This window comes from Lepisosteus platostomus, chromosome 22 (assembly GCF_059453375.1).
Source record: "Lepisosteus platostomus isolate fLepPlt1 chromosome 22, fLepPlt1.hap1, whole genome shotgun sequence".
NCBI lineage: Eukaryota > Metazoa > Chordata > Actinopteri > Semionotiformes > Lepisosteidae > Lepisosteus > Lepisosteus platostomus.
Window position 1 is genome coordinate 885,139 of NC_142632.1, and position 25,298 is coordinate 910,436.

At 47.0% G+C, this 25,298-nt stretch overlaps 12 non-coding genes across 12 annotated transcripts; 6 read left to right on the forward strand and 6 right to left on the reverse strand.

Moving 5' to 3' along the window:
• The first annotated feature begins 2,835 nt into the window (after window positions 1-2,835).
• Window positions 2,836-2,909, forward strand: trnat-agu (transfer RNA threonine (anticodon AGU)). Its single transcript has one exon. It is a non-coding gene; the product is annotated as a tRNA-Thr (tRNA).
• Window positions 2,910-9,707: 6,798 nt separating this feature from the next.
• On the reverse strand, window positions 9,708-9,778 carry trnag-gcc (transfer RNA glycine (anticodon GCC)). Its single transcript has one exon. It is a non-coding gene; the product is annotated as a tRNA-Gly (tRNA).
• Window positions 9,779-11,343: 1,565 nt separating this feature from the next.
• On the reverse strand, window positions 11,344-11,485 carry LOC148642559 (U4 spliceosomal RNA). The gene has a single exon (XR_015929442.1). It is a non-coding gene; the product is annotated as a U4 spliceosomal RNA (small nuclear RNA).
• A 5,167-nt stretch (window positions 11,486-16,652) lies between these two features.
• LOC148642560 (U4 spliceosomal RNA) lies at window positions 16,653-16,794 on the forward strand. The gene has a single exon (XR_015929465.1). It is a non-coding gene; the product is annotated as a U4 spliceosomal RNA (small nuclear RNA).
• Window positions 16,795-17,640: 846 nt separating this feature from the next.
• trnag-ucc (transfer RNA glycine (anticodon UCC)) lies at window positions 17,641-17,712 on the reverse strand. Its single transcript has one exon. It is a non-coding gene; the product is annotated as a tRNA-Gly (tRNA).
• Window positions 17,713-20,219: 2,507 nt separating this feature from the next.
• LOC148642562 (U5 spliceosomal RNA) lies at window positions 20,220-20,334 on the forward strand. Its single transcript, XR_015929302.1, has one exon. It is a non-coding gene; the product is annotated as a U5 spliceosomal RNA (small nuclear RNA).
• A 116-nt stretch (window positions 20,335-20,450) lies between these two features.
• On the reverse strand, window positions 20,451-20,568 carry LOC148642563 (U5 spliceosomal RNA). The gene has a single exon (XR_015929321.1). It is a non-coding gene; the product is annotated as a U5 spliceosomal RNA (small nuclear RNA).
• A 391-nt stretch (window positions 20,569-20,959) lies between these two features.
• On the reverse strand, window positions 20,960-21,076 carry LOC148642564 (U5 spliceosomal RNA). Its single transcript, XR_015929320.1, has one exon. It is a non-coding gene; the product is annotated as a U5 spliceosomal RNA (small nuclear RNA).
• Window positions 21,077-21,466: 390 nt separating this feature from the next.
• On the reverse strand, window positions 21,467-21,584 carry LOC148642565 (U5 spliceosomal RNA). The gene has a single exon (XR_015929375.1). It is a non-coding gene; the product is annotated as a U5 spliceosomal RNA (small nuclear RNA).
• Window positions 21,585-23,178: 1,594 nt separating this feature from the next.
• Window positions 23,179-23,296, forward strand: LOC148642566 (U5 spliceosomal RNA). Its single transcript, XR_015929308.1, has one exon. It is a non-coding gene; the product is annotated as a U5 spliceosomal RNA (small nuclear RNA).
• Window positions 23,297-23,525: 229 nt separating this feature from the next.
• On the forward strand, window positions 23,526-23,667 carry LOC148642567 (U4 spliceosomal RNA). The gene has a single exon (XR_015929440.1). It is a non-coding gene; the product is annotated as a U4 spliceosomal RNA (small nuclear RNA).
• A 1,331-nt stretch (window positions 23,668-24,998) lies between these two features.
• Window positions 24,999-25,140, forward strand: LOC148642568 (U4 spliceosomal RNA). The gene has a single exon (XR_015929456.1). It is a non-coding gene; the product is annotated as a U4 spliceosomal RNA (small nuclear RNA).
• The last annotated feature ends 158 nt before the right edge of the window (window positions 25,141-25,298 follow it).

The following is a 25,298-nucleotide window of genomic DNA, read 5'->3' on the forward strand; positions in this document are numbered from 1 at the left end:
GAGCTCTGTCGGCTCAAAAGCAGCGCAGGACCTGCAAGAACAACAGAAAGATTAGCATCCAGCGGGGGCTTCTTAGTGAGCCCAAGATCTCATCAAGAATCGGCTCCAGCAACAGGGCTGGGCGCATTGTTCCATTCTCCGACCACTCTCGGTGTAAACAAGTCCCTCCTGGTCTCTGCTTGAATTGCACTTTCCTGCGTTTGCTTTGGTGTAACTGGCTTCCCCTGCATGGGCGAATGTGAAGAAGATCCTTAGTAAGTCATTGAAGAAACCCGAGAAGAGGTCGGAGTGGCCTCTGTCGTTCATCAACGATCCAGTCAGGCAGTACTCCTCTGTAAAGCGCCGTTCGTTCACATCAATTGGCTTTTTTTTGCCTTCATTCGTGCAAGTAGTAAAAGCAGACACCCCTATTCTGCCGTGACCCGGATTCGAACAGGGGTTGTTGCGGCCACAACGCAAAGTACTGACCACTATACGATCACGGCGAGTTACCGATACACACATGGCAGGGCGGAAAAGGCTGTGCTCTCTTCATGTGACATAATTCGGAAAAGTCCTGACGTTGCATTTCAACTGAGCCCCAGTATACATCGACTCTTCGACACTCTGAGTGACAACTCTCTTGCGTGTTTTCTAATATTTCTGTAGTTTGCTTGCATGATGCCCGGAACAGCAGGGTTGTGCGCTTCTATATGGTCTAGCGGTTAGGATTCCTGGTTTTCACCCAGGCGGCCCGGGTTCGACTTTGGTATGGGAACGTGTCAGTTTTGCCTCCTGCTTTCCAAAAGATCAGCACCGTGTACGAAGGAGCCGCATTAAAACTACTCAAACGTGCAAAACGTGCGAGAAGAGGGGGCGCTTGTTTCCAGCCGAAACTTCTCGCGTGTGAGATGAGCTGACCATCGCTGCAGGAGGTGGGAGGGTTACTCTGGTAGACAGGGCTGACCTTTGGCAATAGGATTTATACTCTCCAAGATGATATTTGCACTTTCTGGAGAGGCAATTTTCTCCACTTCAGTAGCCCGATTTCGTCGATTGCGTGGAGAGGGCTGTAGAATGTGGCGCCGCCTTTCCTGCTCCGTCCATGACAGGCGTGCTGGACTCTGGAGAGAGCACGGTCCATCAGCGCACACCAATAAAGGCACTGGAAGCCGCTGAATCGCATTGGCGAAGCTCAGCACTGGGCCGCTGGGCACATCTTACCACTGTTTCCGTAGTGTAGTGGTTATCACGTTCGCCTCACACGCGAAAGGTCCCCGGGTGGAAACAGACTACAGACTTCTTTTGTCGCCACGCACAAAAGGGGATTGGGGATTCGCCTAGCGCTGTGATCGAACAGACCCACTCACATCTTAGCGTGGCGGGATCTGCACAGTGCATGTCGCAGCGCATCCTGCTTTCACTTCAATGCGCGTCCTGATGTACCCCTGTCTCCCGCGTGACAGGTGGGGACAGGTGACAGGTCCTATACTAACGAGGAAGACATCGCTCTCTCCGACCCCCCAGCATCGTGTCCCGACCCACCGTGCTGGAAGCCGACGCGTGCTGTGATTCCTTTACGGAGCAGAAATGACAACCGAGGAGCCGAGAGATCATTTCAGCATTTCGCGTCTGAACGGAAAACACAAACGACCAACTCAGAATGACTTGCCTTTGACGCTTTTCAAAGCGTTCTTTGTGCATGACGACTGCGCCGCCTAGCAGATACAAATGGGTTGTACAACTTTGAACTAGTAAATGGAAGAGGGCTAAGCCCCCTCTCTTTTAGCCCAGGTTCGATCTGTCTCCCAGAATCACCAGGGCGCACACACACACACCCGTGCCGTTGAAGTGCTCTGCTTCATTTCTAAGGGCAACTCAACATTCACTCCTACCCCGAGTGCAGAAAAGACAGCGTCCGCAGCAACAACAGCTCAGGTCTCTGCACAGGAGCTAAGCTGCCCCCATCTCCTCTGCTCTGCGGCTCCTGCAGAGCGGAGTCCTGCCTGGAGCCGTGTTTGCAGGCAGCGGCTCCCCATGCTCTGTCTGTGCGTCGTGAAATTAATTAATAACGTTAATAAATTTATAAAGTTAATAAAGTTATAAATTAGAAATGAATAACGATATAATTATATTCATGTACCGCAACACAAGAATAGTACACGCTGTACATTGTCTGTCGATAATGTTTCTGTAGTGCTTTAGTGGGTTAGGTTCCTGACTTCCATGTCACACGGTCTATGATTGAATCCCATGGAACTATGACTTTATTTTTTAACAAACATTTCTTTGAAAAAATGAAACGTTTCCCTTGGTCAGAGATTAAATAAAACCTCACTTTTTTAGGTTTTACTGTGCAGAGTGAGGTTTTACCTCACTTTTTTTGAGCAGAAGGTTTACTGTGACCTGAGAAGGGCCGGCATCCAATCACGGTGGTAAATACACACAAGCTCTCACTCATCTGAGCTACACGGCTACCAAGATGATCTCGGGTGCGCCGAGCTGGTACGGAACATATTGAACTGATCGATGGCGAATTGTCTCTCAGACAGGCTTTTCACCTCTGAGCTCCCCGACTGACAGTAATCAGCTAGGTAGTGAAACAGTCAGCTGCTTCTAAGCCTTAAACAGCTGCATCTCGGCGCTTCCACAGAGAGATGATTTTAAAGCCGAACATCACCCATTGGGAACACCTTACTATCACTAGTTTAAGAGACTCTTAAGGTCTTGCAGAGGTGCCTGTCTAATAGCATGCGCTTTGCAAGCTATAGGTGTTTAGGCTGAGGCAGAATGCCTGTTAACAAAATGTTTTTCTAAAGGTGTGTCCAAGTGGCTGCAAAAGGACAACACTCCTGGGGCGCTGTGGCTTAGTTGGTTAAAGTGCCTGTCTAGTAAACAGGAGATCCTGGGTTCGAATCCCAGCGGTGCCTTCTTTGTTCTGTCTTCTTGAACAGTACTGGTCATTATGGACAACCGCCTACGGCTAGACTTAATTAAATGCAAGTATTCATTTCCTGTCTTTAACGCGACTTGTTTTTCTTAAAATGGATGCAACTTGCAAAACATGAAATACAAACCTTGCTAATCAGCGCTAGCGGCTGGCAAAAAAAAAAGAAGTCAGCAATGTTTTTTTCTTTAAAAAGAAAGAACAGACCTGTAGACCTGTTTTATTTGTAGGGCAGGGCACATTCCCAAACGCGAATCTCCTGTTTTAGAAGTGAGGCTTATTAATAAGAAAGAATTAAGTGTTTCTGAGCTTTCACAAATTAGGCCTCATCTCTCTGTTCATCTCTGTGGTGCAGCCACAGAGAATCTATTCATGCAGGCTGATTTAAGGTTTCCCTTGATAAGGGACAGCTCCCAAAGGGGGATGCACTTAGCTAAGCCTGGCTATCATGATCAATGGTCATCCATTGGCGCCTATCTGTCTAGGAGTGCCAGATGGACATCTGGACTGCATTCCTAAGTGTCAGGAGTAAGTGACTCATATCTCACCTTGATCAACCAATCAGGGACTGGTAGGGCCGAGTAACCCACGTGGGACTCTGATGCCCATGGATCTTTCAGCCGAAAGCTGAAGTTCCTCCAGGTAAAAACAGGCAACACAGAGAGCCTGAGAGATTCAGTGGGAATTCAGTAGAGATTTCTGTGGAGTTTTCTAAAGGGAATTCAAAGGAGAATTCCAGGGCAGGACAGCCCAGGAGCAGAAGGCTCCCAAGGGCAGGACATTCTCACAGCGCACCTCCTGACCATCCTGAGACTCAGCCCGGACAACCACGGAAAGGCCAGTGTGTCCGAGTGCCAGAACTTTCCTTCTAAGAGTCTAGAGCGGAGGTTGCCAGAGAGTAACCAGAGGATCCACCCGAGGTTAGCACCAGCAGCAGGCCTCGTGAACAGGTCGGAACTGTGGACAGTTGAATCACTATTCAGAACTAGCTCTTCATCAGGAATGAACCGGTCTTCTTCTTGACTTGCTGGGACCCATAGTCATCTTTTCTCCTGTGCACAAACTTTGCTAGTTAAAGCCAACACTAACTAGCCGGTCAGTGAGCATCAGCAGGGCACCGTCGCAACCCGCACAGCACAGCCTGGCACCTAGACAGAGAGCGCGGATTGGACAGCAACAAGCGTGCAACTGCTTCTTTGTGCCCGCAGGAGATCTGAATCCCCAGAGATTGGATGAGTATTCAACTTCACTGCATTACTGCTCGAGAATTCAATTGTTATCCCAACCAGTTGATATCAATTTAATTCCTAAGAGTTATGTACTTGTTTTCAGTATCTAATGTAGAAGTTATAACCAGGTTCATTTATGAAATGGTCTAAATGAATGATATACTGAACGTATGTCCTCTTGATATGTGTAACACTTTGTAACTGACTGAATATATACCTTTTGTATTCTGATAACCCTCTCGATAAGATCTGTTCGTTTTACATGCATATTCTATGTATTGTAACGCCCTCGCCTGGTGGTGAGGAGGAAGCGCCCCTAGGCGCTCGTAGTACCGCTGGGCATGCTGGGAGTGGTAGCCGGAGTGCGGCCTATGCGAGAGAAGCTCGCCCCAAACCCAAAGTCCGTCAAGGCCCTCTGCGCCCTGTGGGAGGCCTTGGAGGTAAAGGACGGGGTGCTGCGCCGGGGGTGGCGGGTACCCTCCAGTGGCGAGGTACGGTGGCGGCTGATGGTGCCTTGGTCGCTCCGCGGGGCGGTGCTCCGAGCAGTGCATGGCCAGCCGGGCGTGGGGCACTTTGGCGGTAAAAAAACCCTGCAGCGCCTCCGAGGCCATTTTTATTGGGGTCTTTGCCACCGGGACGTGGAGCGGTACTGCCGAACGTGTGCAGTGTGCGTGGCGCAGAAGGGTCCCCCCGAGCGCTCTCGGGCCCCCTCCAACAACACCAGGTGGGGGCTCCTATGGAGCAGGTGGGGGTGGACGTTTTGGGCCCGTTTCCGCGCACCGAGGCTGGGAACCTCTACGTCTTGGTGGCCATGGATTATTTTATGAAGTGGCCGGAGGCCTACGCCCTCCCGGACCAGAGTGCCCCCACGGTGGCCGATGCACTGCTGGAGGGGATGTTTGCCAGGCTGGGGGTGCCGGAGGAGTTACATAGTGACCAGGGGCGTAACGTCGAGTCCCAGGTCTTCGCCAGAGTGTGCGAGAGCCTGGGGATCACTAAGACGCGGACCACACCGCTGCATCCCCAGAGCAACGGGTTGGTGGAGCGGTTTAATCGTACGCTCACCACCCAGCTGGCCACCCTGGTGTCCCAGCACCAATGGGACTGGGACCGCCACCTCCCCCTTGCGCTCTGGGCGTATAGGACCGCGGTCCAGGAATCCACCAGGTGCACCCCGGCCTCACTCATGCTGGGCCGGGAAATGTGAACCCCGGTGGACCTGGTCTTCGGCCCGCCGCCCGGAGACGGGTCGGCACTGCTGGCTGGACCGGACTACGAGTGGGACCTGCGGCAGCGGATGCAGCAGGTGCACAGCTTTGCACGGACCCACCTGACACAGGCGGGGGTCCGGCAGAAGCGGTACTACGACCTGTGCTGCAGGGGGCCTGCCTTCCAGCCCGGGGACTCGGTTTGGGTGTACAACCCGCGCCGCTGCAAATGCCTCAGCCCTAAGCTGGCGCCATCGTGGGAGGGGCCCGCTGAGGTACTCTGGGTGGTGGGCGAGGTCTGCTACCGTGTCCGGTTGCGAACACGGGGGAGAGTGGTGGTCCTGCACCGAGACCGCCTGGCCCCCTACCGGGCCCGGGAGGAGGAGCCGTGTGGGGAGGCTCTAGAGGACCAGCCGGGGCTGGAGCCGGCCGATAGTGGGGCGTCAGTGGGTCGCCAGCCGTCACCGTGGCGCAGCGGCTGCTCACGCAGGGTTCCACAGCAGTTAGCCGAGTACGAGTACAGCCTGAGGGGGGTGTTCGACGTCGGCGAGACGCCAGACGCTTCAGGTTTTTAAGGAGTAAGAGTGCAGGGGGTCTAAACCTGCGATCCAGTGTGTTGAAGTATTTCACAACACTACCCCTAGCACATCTGGAAATAAATCCTCATAATGATTATTGCCCTGGGCATGTACCAAAAAATCACTGAGCATATATATATATATCACTGTGTTGAAGCTAGAGACACAGAATAAGTGCAAACACATCCTAAATACAGTGTTCCTGCACCTCTGACCTCATCCAGAATGTAACGTTTTTTGAAAGGGATTGCTGTCAGAATGCACAACTGAATCCCAAACAGAATCTCTAGTCAAATATGATCATTTGTGAAACAGGCAAATGAGTCTCTCAGGTGCCCATTGCTCATTTTCAGACACAATTATGCAATACTTTCACCATGCATTGAGCAATAGGGATTAAAGATACCAGAGGTAAGGTTTAAAAGTGATTCTGAGGTGCAAAACATCAGCGATACAGCTAGGCATCTGAAATGCGGGGTTTGAGAGCCCTTCAGGGAACACCGTACCCTAAAGGTACCAAAAGTCCACTAGTAAAAGCATTAAGTCACTGTCACCCCTGTTACAATGTGATTGCTACATATCTTCATTTCTTTGGTTTTTAAGGAGTAAGAGTGCAGGGGGTCTAAATCTGCGATCCAGTGTGTTGAAGTATTTCACAACACTACCTGTAGCCCGTCTGGAAATAAATCCTCATTCTGATTATTGACCTGGGCATGTACCAATAAATCACTGAGCATATATACAGTGCCTTGCGAAAGTATTCGGCCCCCTTGAACTTTTCAACCTTTTGCCACATTTCAGGCTTCAAACATAAAGATATAAATTTTTTATTTTATGTGAAGAATCACCAACAAGTGGGACACAATTGTGAAGTGGAACGAAATCTATTGGATTTTTGAAACTTTTTTAACTAATAAAAAAATGAAAAGTGGGGCGTGCAAAATTATTCGGCCCCCTTGCGTTAATACTTTGTAGAGCCACCTTTTGCTGCGATTACAGCTGCAAGTCGCTTGGGGTATGTCTCTATCAGTTTTGCACATCGAGAGACTGAAATTCTTGCCCATTCTTCCTTGCAAAACAGCTCGAGCTCAGTGAGGTTGGATGGAGAGCGTTTGTGAACAGCAGTTTTCAGCTCTTTCCACAGATTCTCGATTGGATTCAGGTCTGGACTTTGACTTGGCCATTCAAACACCTGGATACGTTTATTTGTGAACCATTCCTTTGTAGATTTTGCTGTATGTTTGGGATCATTGTCTTGTTGGAAGATAAATCTCCGTCCCAGTTTCAGGTCTTTTGCAGACTCCAACAGGTTTTCATCCAGAATGGTCCTGTATTTGGCTGCATCCATCTTCCCCTCAATTTTAACCATCTTCCCTGTCCCTGCTGAAGAAAAGCAGGCCCAAACCATGATGCTGCCACCACCATGTTTGACAGTGGGGATGGTGTGTTGAGGGTGATGAGCTGTGTTGCTTTTACGCCAAACATATCGTTTTGCATTGTGGCCAAAAAGTTCGATTTTGGTTTCATCTGACCAGAGCACCTTCTTCCACATGTTTGGGGTGTCTCCCAGGTGGCTTGTGGCAAACTTTAGACGAGACTTTTTATGGATATCTTTGAGAAATGGCTTTCTTCTTGCCACTCTTCCATAAAGGCCAGATTTGTGCAGTGTAAGACTGATTGTTGTCCTATGGACAGACTCTCCCACCTCAGCTGTAGTTCTCTGCAGTTCATCCAGAGTGATCATGGGCCTCTTGGCTGCATCTCTGATCAGTCTTCTCCTTGTCTGAGCTGAAAGTTTAGAGGGACGGCCAGGTCTTGGTAGATTTGCAGTGGTCTGATACTCCTTCCATTTCAAGATGATCGCTTGCACAGTGCTCCTTGGGATGTTTGAAGCTTGGGAAATCTTTTTGTATCCAAATCCGGCTTTAAACGTCTCCACAACAGTATTACGGACCTGCCTGGTGTGTTCCTTGGTCTTCATGATGCTCTCTGCGCTTTCAACAGAACCTTGAGACTATCACAGAGCAGGTGCATTTATACAGAGACTTGATTACACACAGGTGGATTCTATTTATCACCATCAGTCATTTAGGACAACATTGGATCATTCAGAGATCCTCGCTGAACTTCTGGAGTGAGTTTGCTGCACTGAAAGTAAAGGGGCCGAATAATTTTGCACGCCCCACTTTTCATTTTTTTATTAGTTAAAAAAGTTTCAAAAATCCAATAGATTTCGTTCCACTTCACAATTGTGTCCCACTTGTTGGTGATTCTTCACATAAAATAAAAAATTTATATCTTTATGTTTGAAGCCTGAAATGTGGCAAAAGGTTGAAAAGTTCAAGGGGGCCGAATACTTTCGCAAGGCACTGTATATATATCACTGTTGAAGCTAGAGACCTTTATGTAATATTATGATGCTAAAATGTCATTTTCACATATATTAATGTAATAAATGATTGCTTATGCTTTATAAACAAATCTAATTAAAATAAAAGCTTACGTTTTGTATTTATCTTGTACCATAGAACATGATTTGCTTTGTATTTCAAGCCCACAAAGTGTCCAAATGACGCACTACATGATATAAGGAAGATTATCACATGCATATCGGTATTATCTTTCTTATGAAAATGCATTCCTTTCATTACCTTTTACTTTTTAAAATGAACTCAAATTGTGTATAATGTAATAATTTAAGTAGAATAGATTCTAATAATATAATGATCCAGTGTGTTGCACTACTTCACTGCTTCACTGCTCTATGCCGTCTGGAAATAAATCCTCAGACTGCTTACTGCCCTGGGCATGTACCAATAAATTACAGGAGCACATCTATATATCACTGCGATGAAGCAGGAGACACACAATCACTGCAAACACATCCTAAATACAGTGTTCCAGCACCTTTGACCTCATCCAGTACGTATCATTTCTTGAAAGGGATTGCTGTCCGAATGCACATCTGAATCCCAAACAGAATCTCTAGTAAAATACGATCATTTGTGAAACAGGTAAATGACGGTCTCAGGGGCCCATTCCTCATTCTCAAGACACATCTATGCAGTACGTACACCATGCATTGAGCAATAGGGATTAAAGACACCACAGGTAAGGTTAGAAGTCATTCTGACTATATTCTAAAAGATTGGACTCATATTCTTATGATGGCAGTCACTTATGATAGTGACAGAGACGCTGTGTTGTAAAAGGACGCTGTCTTTTGGATGAGATGTAAAACAGAGGTCACAGCGAGCTGAAAAATACGTTTTGAAAAGTGTGCTTTTCCTGCCCCAGAAGTTAAATGGGGGTGACCAAAGTTGCCCAAACGTGTTTATTTCTGCTGAAAAACCCGTTTTGACAACTTCTGCACAGTGGGGTTAAGGGCTGACTCAGTGGGCTCTAATGAGCCAGGCAGTTACATTGGGATTCCAAGGTTTGAAAAAACACGTTTATTTCGAGCTGAAAAACAAGTTTTGAAAAGTGTGCTTTTCCTGCCCCAGAAGTTAAATGGGGGTGACCAAAGTTGCCCAAACATGTTTATTTCTCTGTCACTATGCTGGGGCATTGGGACCCGCACAGACCTCAGGGTGAGTGCCCCCCCGCCGGCACCATTAACACCGCTTCCAGCTGGAAATTTTGTTTTTCCCTGTAGCTCACCCTCATCCGGGTACTGACCTGGCTCACACCTGCTTAGCTTCAGTGGGTTTTCAGTTGCGAGTTGCAAGGTAATGCAAGTGATGGAGCCGCTCGCTGCAAAAGCTACCGCATTGGCCGGGAATCAAACCCGAGCCTCCCGCGTGGCAGGCGAGAATTCTACCACTGAACCACCAATGCTTGGTGTCTGGGCCTTCAAAAAAGACGCTTTTTTGGTGCTCTGTGCAAAACGCGTCGACATCTGCTTCCAGCTGCAAAATGCCATTCGCGGACACTGAAGAACTTATTTCCAAGGCAGCGGGTACAAGCGATTGGGCGTTTTAAAACCACCAGGAACAGCAAAGAGGCGCGCTTCTTTGCTTGCGCCGGAACACACCGACTGGAGGCGGACAACGTAGTCAGCAGGATTCAAACCTGCGCGGGGAGACCCCAATGGATTTCTTGTCCATCACCTTAACCACTCGGCCACGACTACAGAAAGCCCCACCGCCGCTGCGTTCTTGCTACAATCTTACCTGGATCGCGAGGCGCCGGCGGAAGCCTATTTCAAAGTCGTTCACCGTTTCAAAAAAACATGTCCAAAATACAAGCCTTGCAGACAGACACGCCACAGAGGACTTAAGGGTGGCTTCATGTCGGAATGATAAAGTCTCCCCGTCTGGACATGAAAATGCCACTTTGTTACACACAAAAAAAGAATCAACAACAGAGAAATGCCCACAAGCATTTGAAAAGCCGCACCACGTCGCACTTGAAATAGCTCAAACATTAGTGGTAGACGCAGGAATCGCCTTTTTATTTACTCTCTTACCAACGCGATGGAAAGCAAAACAAAGCAAAGCAGAGCAAAACAAAACGAACAAACGCAAAACCCTCACGTCCCGCACTTGCATATAACGCCGTTACGTGCCCAAGCGGTATAGTACGTCATCCTAGCACTGCACCCCGGGGCGTACGGTATATGGGAACGAGCACACGCCACGAATCGTCTCGAATCACTCCCTACAGCTGTAAGGCGCCTTGAAGCGTGCACCCCCAACATTCTTCTTTGCGCATCTGTGAAAGGTAAACTTTTGAGCAAACTCTGAACCAGCTCTAAGGAAACTAATCTGATTAGACGTTACTTTGACTCATCCTTTAAGGGACCCTTGTTAATTGGAGAAAACAATGATTTCGAATGAATTCTGTATGCGTTAAAAGACAGCTATACACAGAAAACATGCAGGACACTGCTCATGATGTTTCCCGAGCCGAAACACAGTGCGTTTTTCCAAGCCATCTGACAAAGCACACCCACTGAAAACTGCAGCAGATCGTGTAAAGACGTTCAACTTTGTAACTACTGCACGCACAGGAAGCAGAATAAATTCCTCTTTTCAAACTGTCAAAGGTTTGCTTTGTGAACGCTGCAGGACATCGCACAATCTCTTTTGAACGGGGACAAACCATTTCTTATGGGGCGCATTAAGTACAGACGTTTAAAAAGCTCCACTTATGCCGACGATGCAGCACGAAGAAGCGCAACCTAACGTTTGACAGACAAAAGCCGGGCGCCGCTACGAGCAATATGAAATCAAACTGACAGCACACGGCGTTTCGCGCTGACTCAAAAGTGATCTCGACAGACGCTGTTCTCTGCATAACGCTGAAAGAGCTAAAGAGCGTTTCTGTTGAGACGTAACAAGCTCGTTTCTTTCTACCATGATGTCACCATGACAAAATCTGTCTATAAACACCTTGCTCAGTCTCTGACGAGACTGTCAAAAATTGCTTTCGCCGATTGTATTGCAAACCGGCGGAAGTGGGGTATTGGGAAAAGTTTTCAACCAGCAATAATCGCGCCTCGGCTAAACCTCACAGGCTACGATACTGCCACTGCGCAAAGCTGACGGTTGCCAGGCAACCGCGGGGATCCTATGGAAATCGTTATCAATCGTCTCATGGCATGTCGTTGCTGTAACGCTTCATATTTGTCGTCTTCTTCTTCTAGCTTGAGGTTTTGAAGAATTTCATGACAGGCAAGGGTTCCGTCGGGAACAAAGGCCGTTGTGAGAAAACCGTTGCTTATTTTCAGCAGCAGAAATACAACCCTTTAAATACAAGATGACAGTAACAGTATTTACGTGCCGCTGCTGCCAAGTGGCTCTGGGTTGAGACCGCGTTTTCACTTACTTGCAACGCAAACGGAGAAAGCGATTTTTGACTGTCTCTCGAGAGACTGCGCTAGGTGTTTAGGGATAGACTTTGTCAGTTCCCCCTGGGATGATGGCCTCTCAAATAGTTTGTGATTCCTCTAGACATTTATACAGTAGAAGCCTGCTTCGTGGCTTAAATCCAAGCTAAGGAAACGAGTTAGAGGTCTGATGCAGAACTGCGAATTCAATGAACGGGAACACTACAGTACATTGCACTGTATGTGTGAGGAAAGCTGCCCCCTTCTGTCCCTTGTCGACTGAACAGAGGACTGTAAAGGATACCGCCAAGAAACTTTAGGATGCTGGTTGGAATCCAGCTCCAAAGAGGCCCCTTTGGGTGTTAGAGAGGATACCCCAGCAGTGTGATTGACAGGGCCCTTGCCCGAGCCAAAAACACCCCCCGGACCATCAACCCGATCAGGAACTCCCGCCGTAACAACCGCATTCCTTTGGTGCTTCCTTACCACCCTAACACACTTCCTATCCCCAGGACCATTAACCAGAACTTTTCCATCCTACAGGATGATCCCTCCATTGGGGCCCTCTTTTCTGATCGCCCTATCATCTCATATCGCCGACCACCTAATCTGCGTAACCTCCTTGTTCACAGCTCCCTTGACCGCCCTCAACAACCATCCACACCAGGCACTTTCCCTTGCAACAGAGCTCGCTGTATCACCTGCAAGTACACAGCCACCACCACACTCATTCAAGGCCCCTCAGGACAATTCCGGATCACCCAGACAGCATCTTGTACCTCCAGGAACCTCATTTATTGTATCTCTTGCAGTAAATGCCCAGCCATCTACATTGTAGAAACAGGAAGGAGACTCGGAGACCGCTTCAGAGAACACGTCAGGGCTGTGAAGATTAAAGATCTCTCCAAGCCCATTGTTTCTCATTTCACCTCTGACGGCCAAGACCACTCTAATCTCTCCGTCTGTGTTCTCAAAGACGGTTTTCCAAACTCATACATCAGAAAGACCACCGAAACTAAAATTATTCTGCAGCTAGGATCACACATTCTCCCTTCCCTTAACGACATATTACTGTTCTTTTAAATTTTCTCCATTCATTGGAAGTTTCATTTCACACCTCTCTGCACCCATTCTGACTTCACACCTCTTGATTGGCCTCTCTTTCTGTGCCCTGCTCCCGCCTCTCACTCCTCCTCCCTCCCAACCTTTGTTCTCCCGCTACTTTACCTCTGCCTACTGCCCTGTCTCTCTCACACCTGAAGAAGGCTCCACGGCCGAAACGTTGTGTTCTCTTTCTTCTTTTTTTCAGCATGGAATAAACCTATTACTTGATATATATATATATGCTCACTGATTTTTTGGTACATGCCCAGGGCAATAATCATTATGAGGATTTATTTCCAGATGTGCTAGGGGTAGTGTTGTGAAATACTTCAACACACTGGATCGCAGGTCCCCTGCACTCTTACTCCTTAAAAACCAACAAATGCAGATATGTAGCAATCATATTGTAGCAGACACTCATTTGCCTGTTTCACAAATGATCATATTTTACTAGAGATTCTGTTTGGGATACGGATGTGCATTCTGACAGCAATCTCTTTCAAAAAATGATTTTACCTTATCGGGGCTTTGCCTTTCTTGCCTATTTCGATAATATCTCCATCTTGTGGTCGTTGTTGGTAATGTCTAGACAATATCTCCATCTTGTGGTCGTTGTTGGTAATGTCTTCTTATGCCCTTTTTTATTTCAATTCTCTATTGATTCTAGAATCTCTACAATAGAGTTGAAAACATCAGTTTTATAGCAGACAATATGACATTATTTATAGTCCAATTAGAAATTTATTACCCTGTTTTTAACATAATAACAAATTACAATTGATTAAAACTAAGTTTGGAACACCAGGGAACATAAAAAATGATTTTTAGGAAAACCATGAGGTTCTCTGTGTCCGATGCCTGCAAGGGGAGAAAGCTAGAATCCTTTGATTTTTCAAAATTTGAAAATAAACATCATATAACAACAGCTTTCATTTCTAGGAGTGAAAAACAACCATTTTTGAAGACATATTAGTTTCTAAAACACTACAATAAAGTTAAAAACATCCATTTTAAATTACATTATTTTTTGTGAAATTAAGTCATTTTTTGCACTATTTTTATAAAATCTCTAATTAAAAGTGATTAAAATTAAGTTTGGAACAACAAGCAACACACCAAAAAAAGATTTTAAGGAAAAAAATTATGTCTTCTGTGCCAGGTGCCTGCAAGGGGAGAAAGCTAGAATCCTACCCAGGCTCCTGGAGCTCTGTCCTGGCTAAAGGAGGGTGAATCCATCCCCTTCAAAGCTCCATGAAAAAATGATATTTTTAAATTTGAAAAAAAAAAAAACATTATAGAACAACATCTCTTGGTCCACAGAGTGCAAAAATCCAACTTTGAAGAAAATCCATTGACTGATCCCCGAATCCTGAAGTTTCTTCGCATAATATCGGGCTTGCAACCACTTTCTGGAAAATGATGAAAAATGCCAAAAATGAAAGAAAAGTTGTCAATTCTAGAGCCTAAGAGGAAAACAAGACAAATGTATATCTCCAAATAATTTTATGTGCTTCAGAAGAGCCCAGGAAAGTTTTTTGCATACATGAAACCACGCCCGTTTGCACGTAAGCAGACATGGTTGCACACACGACTGCATGAAATCACGCATGAATGCGAAGTCATCCTGTTGAGCATTTGAAAAGCCGCACCACGCCGCACTTGAAATAGCTCTTACATTAATGGTAGACGCAGGAATTGCCTTTTTATTTACGCTCTTACTAACGCGATGGAAAGCAAAACAAAGCAAAGCAGAGCAAAACAAAACGAACAAACAAAAACCCTCACGTCCCGCACTTGCATATAACGCCGTTACGTGCCCAAGCGGTATTGTACGTCATCCTAGCACTGCACCCCGGGGCGTACGGAATATGGGAACGAGCACACGCCACGAATCGTCTCGAATCACTCCCTACAGCTGTAAGGCGCCTTGAAGCGTGCACCCCCAACATTCTTCTTTGCGCATCTGTGAAAGGTAAACTCTTGAGCAAACTCTGAACCAGCTCTATGGAAACTAATCCGATTAGACATTACTTTGACTCATCTTTTTACGCTCAGTGCTGGATTGCTCAAACTCCAGCTAGGTTAGGGTTAGCATTCCCACGCTACTTAGACACTTTGTTTACGCTCAGTGCTGGATTTTGGGAACTTCAGGACGAGTGGGAATTTTCTCCTATCTGTCAATTCTGTTTTGTTTTGGAGACTCTTGGCTGCCTATGTTGTACAGTGCACCATGAAGGAAACATTTTCCAAAACTGTGTCAGCTCAAAATTTGTAAGAAAACCTCTCCAGCTGCTTTAACTCTCTTCATTTTTGTCATTTAATGTAACACTCGATGTATAACTGGAGCCTCACATATGCAAATGGTGAGGCTCCAGTTCGACACCACTTTACAGTATATGACAAAAGCATGGCAGACTGTGCCGGACCGGCAGATAACTTCCGCTTATTTTTACCATATTAAACATTGGAAATCCTCCCACTTGCATTTGTGACACTTGATTTTGGCTCCATCTAAGACTTAAATTTTCAAACACTTTTCTCTTCTCCCGCAACACTCTTGTCTGTCGGCACTATGTGGCAGCGTTGCATGACAACCCCTCCCACCACGGAAAGGAACCTAACAGCTTTGGTAAGAGAGGAGAAAAGGACCTGGCCCGTACGGGGCTTGAACCCACGACCTTGGCATTATTAGCACCACGCCCTAAACAACTGAGCTAACCGGCCTCACGACAGTGCTCCTCTCTGTGCTGCAAAAAATCGAAAATGTATTTTGCCCTCCTTTGAATAGAAAGCTGTGTAATTCAGTGTACGGGCTTTCTCGTGCAGTTTCATGGTTCTTGTAACCCAAATCCTACACTGGCCCGAAGTGCCCCCCCATTTCACAGCATTTTTCAGCTGATTTAAAATGTACCTAAAGGAGAAGCATTATTGAAGACCATCAATTACCAAGAGCTTTTGTCAAGGGTTTTGGTGGTCATTTTTAATGACCACAGAGAGCTGTGACCTCGGTTTTACATCTCATCCAAAAGACAGCGCCCTTTTACAACACAGCGTCTCCGTCACTATACTGGGGCATTGGGACCCGCACGGACCTCAGGGTGAGCGCCCCCCCGCCGGCACCATTAACACCGCTTCCAGCTGGAAGCTTTGTTTTTCCCTTTAGCTCACCCTCATTGGGGTACTGACCTGGCTCACACCTGCTTAGCTTTAGTGGGTTTTCAGTTGCGAGTTGCAAGGGGATGCAAGTGATGGAGCCGCTCGCTGCAAAAGCCACTGCATTGGCCGGGAATCGAACCCGAGCCTCCCGCGTGGCAGGCGATAATTCTACCACTGAACCACCAGTGCTCGGTGCCTGGGCCTTCAAAAAAAGACGCTTTTTTGGTGCTCTGTGCAAAACGCGTCGACATCTGCTTCCAGCTGCAAAATGCCATCCGCGGACGCTGAAGAATTTATTTATTTAGACACCGCTCAGAATCCCCTGTAAGATTCTCCCTCAATTCCGTTGTGCAGTGCTTTAACTCTTTCAAAAGGCTTCACTTTCCTAGTCACATTCCAAGGCTCATCGAACCCGGGCTGTATTTCTGCTGCTGAAAATAAGCAACGGTTTTCTCACAACGCCCTTTGTTCCCGACGGAGCCCTTGTCTGACATGAAATTCTTCAAAACCTCAAGCTAGAAGAAGAAGAAGACGACAAATATGAAGCGTTACCGCAACGACATGCCATGAGACGATCGATAACGATTTCCATAGGATCCCCGCGGTTGCCTGGCAACCGTCAGCTTTGCGCAGTGGCAGTATCGTAGCCTGTGAGGTTTAGCCTAGGCGCGATTATTGCTGGTTGAAAAGTTTTCCCAATACCCCGCTTCCGCCGGTTTGCAATACAATCGGCGAAAGCAATTTTTGACAGTCTCGTCAGAGACTGAGCAAAGTGTTTAAAGACAGATTTGGTCATGGTGACATCATGGTAGAAAGAAACGAGCTTGTTACGTCTCAACAGAAACGCTCTTTAGCTCTTTCAGCGTTATGCAGAGAACAGCGTCTGTCGAGATCACTTTTGAGTCAGCGCGAAACGCCGTGTGCTGTCAGTTTGATTTCATATTGCTCGTAGCGGCGCCCGGCTTTTGTCTGTCAAACGTTAGGTTGCGCTTCTTCATGCTGCATCGTCGGCATGAGTGGAGCTTTTTAAACGTCTGTACTTACTGCGCCCCATAAGAAATCGTTTGTCCCCGTTCAAAAGAGATTGTGCGATGTCCTGCAGCGTTCGCAAAGCAAACCTTTGACAGTTTGAAAACAGGAATTTATTCTGCTTCCTGTGCGTGCAGTAGTTACAAAGTTGAACGTCTTTACACGATCTGCTGCAGCTTTCAGTGGGCGGGCTTTGTCAGATGGCTTGGAAAAACGCACTGTGTTTCGGCTCGGGAAACATCATGAGCAGTGTCCTGCATGTTTTCTGTGTATAGCTGTCTTTTAACGCATACAGAATTCATTCGAAATCATTGATTTCTCCAATTAACAAGGGTCCCTTTTTGAACCTGCCAGAAGCATTCTTTCAATGTAACAGGTTTACTCCGGGGAAGGTCAGCATGATATTGAGAGTAGCTCAAGCTTTCAGCACCCGTATCGGACTGCGTGTATGTAGACACCGCTCAGAATCCCCTGTAAGATTCTCCTTCAATTCCGTTTTTGCCGTTTTGCCTCTTTCAAAAGGCTTCGCTTTGCTAGTCACAATCCAAGGCTCATGACAGCATTCGAAACCAATCGCCACTGCGTTGGCCGGGAATCGAACCCGGGTCAACTGCTTGGAAGGCAGCTATGCTCACCACTATACCACCAACGCACGCCCGTAGGTGCCCTGCAGGACACCACCAGAGAATGCTCACGATTTCGGAAGCTGTCTCCGGGACGTGCTGATTCCACACATCCTGAATAAATCATGATATTGTTAGTTGCTGTAGCTAGACGTTCAAATGAGTTTCATGGCCAGATGGACTGTGTCCTCAAGTGGTATAGTATTGCAGTTTACAGGTCTATTATACGGATAACTTTAGAGGACTATTATACGTATATGGTTAGAGGTCTATTATACGGATAACTTTAGAGGTCTATTATACGTATATGGTTAGAGGTCTTTTATACGTATAACTTTAGAGGTCTATTATACGTATATGGGTAGAGGTCTATTATACATCAAAGATAGGTTTTATAGGTGTAGAAACAAGTAAACCAAGCCAATGATTAGGTTTACAAATTTATTCTGAAAATACACATTCACACCTGAAACATATGTATTTCAAATTATACATTGTATACAATCAATCAACAATCAACATATGGGCAATAATCATAAAAAACACAACTAGTCTTAAACTTCAGCTACAAATTCTGGTAACATGGCAATATACAGTATAGCAATGACAAACACAAACTAATTACATTAACACACTAACTCAAAACCGCATTTTGATTCAAATATACATTTTAAAATGTACAACTTCTATATTTCCAAGAAAAAAAATATTACAATGGAAGTTAAGACGATTTTTGTCCACTATTTGCAAAACCTGTCTAATTGTCCTAACAGTTAGAACCAAAAACCTATTATTTTCAGTGTCCAGATCTCCTGCCCCCCTGCCTTGCATATGCATTCTTCAAGTAACACATTGCGTGCTCCTTTATTTCTTTTTCTGTTGATGTAGGGTGGGACTTCAGCACCGCAGCTAGGAGAAAATTATATAATATTACTTCCCAAATAAATGATGATTAATATTTTCTTTAGTATAATCTAAAAAATGAACGGTTTACTAAGCTCAAAGCTGAAATAAATGTATAAAATTTGGCTTGCATCATAGCAGTTGAGCAATAAAGTCTGTCCTAATTAAAGAGTACCCAAAGTTTGAAAGTACAACATAGAATAAGAATAGAGAAATGGCAAAATGATTTTGTGTCATCTTCCCCATTCACACTATTTTTATGTGCCATTTTTTGCTTATTCACGTACTATTTTAATCAAAATAATATTAAGAAAGATCTGTATGTATTCAGATAGTATTATTATTGTTCATACTTACTCGTCAAAAGAGGATTGCTGAGATATTTGCGGATATACTTCTACATTTGAAAAATGTGTCCAAAATGGTTACCAACGAATACTAGCAATGCATTGTGGTATATAACCGGAAAATATGCTGGGTTCGATATTTTCTCAACGTATGCGTTTATTAATGTTGTCGATATTATGGTTGAAATTTAACATTGATAATACATCGCAGCTATGTGCCCCCTGCTATGAGCTGATGTGCAATTTTAACGCATGCAGTTAGTAAGGATTGGTCACTATTGTATGGTATTATATATAATGACATTATGGAATAGGATGGGGACAGGCCTGGCATCACGGGGGGAGGGGGGAATGTCGCCCCTTCAGTTTTGGGCAAAAAGATTTACCTAACTTAATTTGCGCCCTAAAAAAATAGTTGTACTTTGTCAATGGTCAGACAACACTAAATGACACGAACAGTCACTCAGTCTGTTTGATGGGCAGGAGGGCTATCCGTCCAGGAACTGCACATATCAGTGTCGTTATTGAGTGTCAACATTACGATCCTGTTTGCTCAGGTGGACCGATTCCTTGCAGTAGTTTATCATTATACTTAAAATCGTTATTTAACTAGGACTAGTTATAGCAGTTTGTGCTTTCTGTTGGTTTTACAACATTTTTTTCTTAACGATTCAGAACATCCATGTAGCTGCAAAAATGAACGCTTATGGTACTTTTCGCTCCAGGCAATACAAACCGTGAGAGTGACGAAAAATGTGAAACTGAACTTCATCGCAAATACCAGATTGCTAGTTGTTATCTTCTATCATGAAGCACTAATCAATGGCATAGCTGCGAGATTTCATTTGGGTAGCTGCACCGTACAGCTCCGTTTCAACCGAAATATCACCCCCCCTCAGAATTTCAGATGCCCCCCTACAGATTTTTCCCCGGGCACCGCGCACTGATGGGGGACGGGGTGTCCAGGAAATGGTATCAGCTTTTCTCAAGAAAATAAAAATAGAAACTCTGTAGGCACTCAAACATTTTACTGTTTTTTTCAGGCAGGTGGCAAGACCCCCTCAGCAAAACCCTTGTATGCCAAGCTGTGGGCATTGATTCGTCAAATATACATATATTCACGGCGAAAATACGGCTATACGTATATAATCAATGTCGAATTGCAACTGTAAACCGGAGCTGAACGGGCCCCACTGGCTCATTTGTAAGGCCAGGTGCATTGACAACCACGACCGGCAGGGCAGAGGCTTTGGAGGTGGCCTGGGCTCCTGCAGCTGTGCAGCCACGCACTCTGGTTTCTCTTCATCTCGTACAAATCTTTCGACTTTTACTAAAGATTTCCGTGGAGAGAAGCATGAATGAGTTCCATGCAATTTTTGTGCTTCCCTGCCTTCGGGTGGTTGCAGCTGGGCTGGTCAAAGAGAGAAAACAAAACCGCTCACAAGCAGACGGCCACAATCGCCATAACAATAGCGATAGCGAACGTTTTTGTTTTCTCTCTTCGACCAGCCTAGCTGCGCCCCAACCGAAGGCAGGGAAGAACAAAAATTGCATGGAACTCATTCATGCTCCTCTCCACGGAAAACTTTAGTAAAAGGCAAAAGATTTGTACGAGATGAAGAGAAACCAGAGTGCGTGGATGCACAGCTGCAGGAGCCCAGGCCGCCTTCAAGGCCTCTGCCCTGCTGGTCGTGGTTGGCAATGCACCTGGCCTTACAAACGAGCCAGTGGGGCCCGTTCAGCTCCGGGCTCATCGCCTGCGGCTCTCGGCTTGCGGGCGTGCCCAATCCGTGTGATAACTCGGAAAACACCCGCACACACTGTGCCGGAAACGACGCACTCTGGGAAGCCGCTATGCAAAGCGAGGTCCCAAGATCCCCTGCGGCCGGACACTTCCAGCCCCTCAAAGAAAAGAGCGCCAATCAGACAGCCGGAGACCGAGGACTCGCGGAGCAGACGGCCACAATCGCCATAACAAGAGCGATTGCGAGCGTTTTTGTTTTCTCTCTTTGACCAGCCCAGCTGCGCCCCACCCGAAGGCAGAGAAGCACAAAAATTGCATGGAACTCATTCATGCTCCTCTCCACGGAAATCTTTAGTAAAAAGCGAAAGATTTGTACGAGATGAAGAGAAACCAGAGCGCGTGGCTGCACAGCGGCAGGAGCCCAGGCCGCCTTCAAAGCCTCTGCGCTGCCGGTCGTGGTTGGCAATGCACCTGGCCTTACAAACGAGTCAGTGGGGCCGGTTCAGCTCCGGGCTCATCGTCTGCGGCTTTCGGCTTGCGGGCGTGCCCAATCCGTGCGATAACTCGGAAAACACCCGGCCACACTGTGCCGGAAACGACGCACTCTGAGAAGCCGCTATGCAAAGCAAGGTCCAAAGATCCCCTGCGGCCGGACACTTCCCACCCCACAAAGAAAAGAGCGCCAATCAGACGGCCGGAGACCTAGGACTCGCGGAGCAGACGACCACAATCGCCATAACAAGAGCGATTGTGAACGTTTCTGTTTTCTCTCTTTGACCAGCCTAGCTGCGCCCCAACCGAAGGCAGGGAAGAACAAAAATTGCATGGAACTCATTCATGCTTCTCTCGACGGAAAACTTTAGTAAAAGGCAAAAGACTTGTACGAGATGAAGAGAAACCAGAGTGCGTGGATGCACAGCTGCAGGAGCCCAGGCCGCCTTTAAGGCCTCTGCCCTGCCGGTCGTGGTTGGCAATGCACCTGGCCTTACAAACGAGGCAGTGGGGCCCGTTCAGCTCCGGGCTCATCGCCTGCGGCTTTCGGCTTGCGGGCGTGCCCAATCCGTGCGATAACTCGGAAAACACCCGCCCACACTGTGCCGGAAATGACGCACTCTGGGAAGCCGCTATGCAAAGCGAGGTCCCAAGATCCCCTGCGGCCGGACACTTCCCGCCCCCCAAAGAAAAGAGCGCCAATCAGACAGCCGGAGACCGAGGACTCGCGGAGCAGACGGCCACAATCGCCATAACAAGAATGATTGTGAACGTTTTTGTTTTCTCTCTTTGAGGGCCCCACACTGGCCCTCGTTCTGAGGAGCAGGAGTGGGGGAGCGGTCCTCGCTGTTCTCGGGGGTTTTCAAACCCTCGTGCTTGTCTGGTGCAGTCTGCGGTTGTGGGAGCGTAGTGGATTTCTCTTCCACCGGCCCCGGAGCCACAGCAGGACTGATCCTGGATGGAGGCTGAGACTCTTTGTCCAACAAGGGTTCTTTGTTTGACTTGTTGTTTGCTTTGGCTTTTCGGGTCGGTTTGGCTGAAACAAGCACTGCCTCATCCTTTCTCATTTTGAGTTTATTGGCGTAGGCGTGAGGGCAGTTCTTAAAAACGTGTGCTTCCGAGCCACATAAATTGCACTTTGGCAGCATTGAACAGTCAGAGGCTAAATGTCCCTGTTTGCCACAGGTCTTGCAGCATTTCACAGTGCAGGACGATGCCAGGTGTCCCACAGCACCACAGCGCAGACACACCTTTGGTTGTCCCACATAAAAAACATAGCCATTGCAGGTGCCCAGCTGGATTGTAGAGGGCAGGTGCCTTAAGCCTCCATTTACATTGTCCGGTAACAAGCGAACCTCGAATTTCCTTGCTCCTGTTTTTATACCGTCAACATCTCTAACCTCAGTTCCATGGTGGACGGTGCAGTACTGCTTAAGCCAGGTGTGAATGTCCTCCGTCTTTGCCAGTTCCGAGAACATAACAACATGCACCGTTTTCCTCTCTCTCTGTGTCAGAGGCTGCAAGTTGATCTTCTCAAGGGCAGGAACTTTCCCTCTTTTTGCCTCAAACACATCCACACATTGTTCAAACAGAGAATAGGTAGCAAAAACAACCTCAAATGCTTTCTGACCTGGGAGAGCGAAGATGAAATCCAAGTGCCGAGGTTCAAAGCCAAGTTCCTTCTGTAACACTTTTCTGCTGAACTGCATACAATCCATGAAGAGGTCATCCAAAAGCTCAAAACGTACAGTATTCTTGCGGGATCCAAAGGTTGCCATCTCAAACTGCAAAACAAACACTGCTTCCACAAAACAAGAAAACAATCCAACTACTCCACCTACAGGCTGATCAAGGTATCTCCCCTGCCAGGTAAGCCGAGAGCCGCAGGCGATGAGCCCGGAGCTGAACGGGCCCCACTGGCTCGTTTGTAAGGCCAGGTGCATTGCCAACCACGACCGGCAGGGCAGAGGCCTTGAAGGCGGCCTGGGCTCCTGCAGCTGTGCATCCACGCACTCTGGTTTCTCTTCATCTCGTACAAATCTTTTGCCTTTTACTAAAGTTTTCCGTGGAGAGGAGCATGAATGAGTTCCATGCAATTTTTGTTCTTCCCTGCCTTCGGTTGGGGCACAGCTAGCCTGGTCAAAGAGAGAAAACAGAAACGTTCACAATCACTCTTGTTATGGCGTTTGTGGTCGTCTGCTCCGCGAGTCCTAGGTCTCCGCCTGTCTGATTGGCGCTCTTTTCTTTGGGGGGCGGGAAGTGTCCGGCCGCAAATATGAAGCGTTACAGCAACGACATGCCATGAGACGATTGATAACGATTTCCATAGGATCCCCGCGGTTGCCTGGCAACCGTCAGCTTTGCGCAGTGGCAGTATCGTAGCCTGTGAGGTTTAGCTGAGGCGCGATTATTGCTAGTTGAAAACTTTTCCCAATACCCCGCTTCCGCTGGTTTGCAATGCAATCGGCGAAAGCAATTTTTGACAGTCTCGTCAGAGAATGAGGAAGGTGTTTAAAGACAGATTTTGTCATGGTAACATCATGGTAGAAAGAAACGAGCTTGTTACGTCTCAACAGAAACGCTCTTTAGCTCTTTCAGCGTTATGCAGAGAACAGCGTCTGTCGAGATCACTTTTGAGTCAGCGCGAAACGCCGTGTGCTGTCAGTTTGATTTCATATTCCTCGTAGCGGCGCCCGGCTTTTGTCTGTCAAACGTTAGGTTGCGCTTCTTAATGCTGCATCGTCGGCATGAGTGGAGCTTTTTAAACGTCTGTACTTACTGCATCCCATAAGAAATTGATTGTCCCCGTTCAAAAGAGATTGTGCGATGTCCTGCAGCGTTCGCAAAGCAAACTTTTGACAGTTTGAAAACAGGAATTTATTCTGCTTCCTGTGCGTGCAGTAGTTACAAAGTTGAACGTCTTTACACGATCTGCTGCAGTTTTCAGTGGGCGGGCTTTGTCAGATGGCTTGGAAAAACGCACTGTGTTTCGGCTCGGGAAACATCATGAGCAGTGTCCTGCATGTTTTCTGTGTATAGCTGATCTTTTAACGCATACAGAATTCATTCGAAATCATTTATTTCTCCAATTAACAAGGGTCCCTTTTTGAACCTGCGAGAAGCATTCTTTCAATGTAACAGATTTACTCCGAGGAAAGGCAGCATGACATTGAGAGTAGCTCAAGCTTTCAGCACCCGTATCGGACTGCGTGTATGCAGACACCGCTCAGAATCCCCTGTAAGATTCTCCCTCAGTTCCGTTGTGCAGTGCTTTACCTCTTTCAAAAGGCTTCACTTTCCTAGTCACATTCCAAGGCTCATCGAACCCGGGCTGTTTCCTCCAGCGGTATAGTATTGCAGTGAGACAGCACGATGCCTGCAAGACTATGTCACGCTAAACGCCACAGATTGTGCTTGTCCGCTCGTGTCAGTCGTCCTGCAGCCACGGGAAGTGGGACACAAACATGCTGCAATGCTTTCAGGACGTTAGGATTTGTTTGTGCAACATCCGAGAAGAGTACTTGTGGCTTGAATGTGAACTGTACGTGCCCGCCCCCTTTCCTCTGTAGTGCATGAGTTCCTCCCGGCATGCCCTTCGTCATTGTTCTGTCATCTTGTATTTAAAGGGTTGTATTTCTGCTGCTGAAAATAAGCAACGGTTTTCTCACAACGCCCTTTGTTCCCGACGGAGCCCTTGTCTGTCATGAAATTCTTCAAAACCTCAAGCTAGAAGAAGAAGACGACAAATATGAAGCGTTACAGCAACGACATGCCATGAGACGATTGATAACGATTTCCATAGGATCCCCGCGGTTGCCTGGCAACCGTCAGCTTTGCGCATTGGCAGTATCGTAGCCTGTGAGGTTTAGCTGAGGCGCGATTATTGCTAGTTGAAAACTTTTCCCAATACCCCGCTTCCGCCGGTTTGCAATACAATCGGCGAAAGCAATTTTTGACAGTCTCGTCAGAGCGTGACATAGTCTTACATGTCTAACTGCAATACTATACCGCTGGAGGAAACAGCCCGGGCTCAATGAGCCTTGGAATGTGACTAGGAAAGTGAAGCTTTTTGAAAGAGGTAATGTCGATGCTTTTTTAACAGAGCACCAAAAAAGCGTCTTTTTTGAAG